We start from the raw sequence: 2,500 nt of genomic DNA on the forward strand, positions 1-2,500 counted from the left end.
ACTGGACATGCCCAATCTCGTCTGATCTTGGAAGCTATGCATTGTTGGGCCTGGTTAGTACTTAGATCGGAGACCACCTGGGAATACTAGGTGCTGTAGGTAATTTTATACTGCCATAACATTCTTTTCTATTTCATTTTACATTTCATTTTTCAACTTATCATTGAATTTACTTGAGTTAAGAAGTAAAAGAGGTCTAAAGTTAATGTTTTTGAGCACCTACAGCCAAACCACACTGGACATGCCCAATCTCGTCTGATCTTGGAAGCTATGCAGTGTTGGGCCTGGTTAGTACTTGGATGGGAGACCACCTGGGAATACCAGGTGCTGTAGGTAATTTTATACTGCCATAACAGTCTTTTCTATTACATTTTACATTTAATTTTTTCAACTTATCAATGAATTTACTTGAGTTAAGAAGTAATAGAGGTCTAAAGTTAATGTTTTTGAGCACCTACAGCCAAACCACACTGGACATGCCCAATCTCGTCTGATCTTGGAAGCTATGCAGTGTTGGGCCTGGTTAGTACTTGGATGGGAGACCACCTGGGAATACCAGGAGCTGTAGGTAATTTTATACTGCCTTAACATTCTTTTCTATTACATTTTACATTTAATTTTTCAACTTATCATTGAATTTACTTGAGTTAAGAAGTAAAAGAGGTCTAAATTTAATGCTTTTGAGCACCTACAGCCAAACCACAGTGGACATGCCCAATCTCGTCTGATCTTGGAAGCTATGCAGTGTTGGGCCTGGTTAGTACTTGGATGGGAGACCACCTGGGAATACCAGGAGCTGTAGGTAATTTTATACTGCCAGAACTTTCTTTTCTATTACATTTTACATTTAATTTTTTCAACTTATCAATGAATTTCCTTGAGTTAAGAAGTAATAGAGGTCTAAAGTTAATACTTTTGAGCACCTACAGCCAATCCACACTGGACATGCCCAATCTCGTCTTATCTTGGTAGCTATGCAGTGTTGGGTATGGTCAGAACTTGGATGGGAGACCACCTGGGAAAACCAGGTGCAGTAGGTAATTTTATACTGCCATAACATTCTTTTCTATTACATTTTACATTTAATTTTTTCAACTTATCAATGAATTTACTTGAGTTAAGAAGTAATACAGGTCTAAAGTTAATGATTTTGAGCATCTACAGTCAAACCACACTGGACATGCCCAATCTTGTCTGATCTTGGAAGCTATGCAGTGTTGGGCCTGGTTTGTACTTGGATGGGAGAACACCTGGGAATACCAGGTGCTGTAGGTAATTTTATACTGCCATAACATTCTTTTCTATTACATTTTACATTTCATTTTTCAACTTATCATTGAATTTACTTGAGTTAAGAAGTAAAAGAGGTCTAAAGTTAATGTTTTTGAGCACCTACAGCCAAACCACACTGGACATGCCCAATCTCGTCTGATCTTGGAAGCTATGCAGTGTTGGGCCTGGTTAGTACTTGGATGGGAGACGACCTGAGAATACCAGGAGCTGTAGGTAATTTTATACTGCCATAACATTCTTTTCTATTACATTTTACATTTAATTTTTTCATCTTATCAATGAATTTACTTGAGTAAAGAAGTAATAGAGGTCTAAATTTAATACTTTTGAGCACCTACAGCCAAACCACACTGGACATGCCCAATCTCGTCTGATCTTGGAAGCTATGCAGTGTTGGGCCTGGTTTGTACTTGGATGGGAGACCACCTGGGAATACCAGGTGCTGTAGGTAATTTTAGACAGCCAAAATCATTCTTTTCTATTACATTTTACATTTCATTTTTTCAACTTATCAATGAATTTACTTGAGTTAAGAAGTAAAAGCAGTCTAAAGTTAATGTTTTTGAGCACCTACAGCCAAACCACACTGGACATGCCCAATCTCGTCTGATCTTGGAAGCTATGCATTGTTGGGCCTGGTTAGTACTTAGATCGGAGACCACCTGGGAATACTAGGTGCTGTAGGTAATTTTATACTGCCATAACATTCTTTTCTATTACATTTTACATTTCATTTTTCAACTTATCATTGAATTTACTTGAGTTAAGAAGTAAAAGAGGTCTAAAGTTAATGTTTTTGAGCACCTACAGCCAAACCACACTGGACATGCCCAATCTCGTCTGATCTTGGAAGCTATGCAGTGTTGGGCCTGGTTAGTTCTTGGATGGGAGACCACCTGGGAATACCAGGTGCTGTAGGTAATTTTATACTGCCATAACAGTCTTTTCTATTACATTTTACATTTAATTTTTTCAACTTAGCAATGAATTTACTTGAGTTAAGAAGTAATAGAGGTCTAAAGTTAATGTTTTTGAGCACCTACAGCCAAACCACACTGGACATGCCCAATCTCGTCTGATCTTGGAAGCTATGCAGTGTTGGGCCTGGTTAGTACTTGGATGGGAGACCACCTGGGAATACCAGGTGCTGTAGGTAATTTTATACTGCCATAACAGTCTTTTCTATTACATTTTACATTTAATTTTT

General features: G+C 38.0%; 2 non-coding genes and 8 pseudogenes across 2 annotated transcripts; all 10 read left to right on the plus strand.

The window, feature by feature from the left end:
* Positions 1-102, plus strand: part of LOC148484832 (5S ribosomal RNA) — a 119-nt pseudogene extending 17 nt beyond the window's left edge.
* A 115-nt stretch (positions 103-217) lies between these two features.
* Positions 218-336, plus strand: LOC148484833 (5S ribosomal RNA). The gene has a single exon (XR_015871719.1). It is a non-coding gene; the product is annotated as a 5S ribosomal RNA (ribosomal RNA).
* A 116-nt stretch (positions 337-452) lies between these two features.
* On the plus strand, positions 453-571 carry LOC148484834 (5S ribosomal RNA; annotated as a pseudogene).
* A 115-nt stretch (positions 572-686) lies between these two features.
* Positions 687-805, plus strand: LOC148484835 (5S ribosomal RNA; annotated as a pseudogene).
* A 351-nt stretch (positions 806-1,156) lies between these two features.
* Positions 1,157-1,275, plus strand: LOC148484836 (5S ribosomal RNA; annotated as a pseudogene).
* Positions 1,276-1,390: 115 nt separating this feature from the next.
* On the plus strand, positions 1,391-1,509 carry LOC148484837 (5S ribosomal RNA; annotated as a pseudogene).
* A 116-nt stretch (positions 1,510-1,625) lies between these two features.
* Positions 1,626-1,744, plus strand: LOC148484838 (5S ribosomal RNA; annotated as a pseudogene).
* A 117-nt stretch (positions 1,745-1,861) lies between these two features.
* Positions 1,862-1,980, plus strand: LOC148484839 (5S ribosomal RNA; annotated as a pseudogene).
* A 115-nt stretch (positions 1,981-2,095) lies between these two features.
* Positions 2,096-2,214, plus strand: LOC148484840 (5S ribosomal RNA; annotated as a pseudogene).
* Positions 2,215-2,330: 116 nt separating this feature from the next.
* Positions 2,331-2,449, plus strand: LOC148484841 (5S ribosomal RNA). The gene has a single exon (XR_015871722.1). It is a non-coding gene; the product is annotated as a 5S ribosomal RNA (ribosomal RNA).
* The last annotated feature ends 51 nt before the right edge of the window (positions 2,450-2,500 follow it).

The sequence above is a fragment of the Taudactylus pleione genome, unplaced genomic scaffold, assembly GCF_031769625.1.
Source record: "Taudactylus pleione unplaced genomic scaffold, aTauple2 ptg000550l, whole genome shotgun sequence".
In the NCBI taxonomy this organism is placed as follows: domain Eukaryota; kingdom Metazoa; phylum Chordata; class Amphibia; order Anura; family Myobatrachidae; genus Taudactylus; species Taudactylus pleione.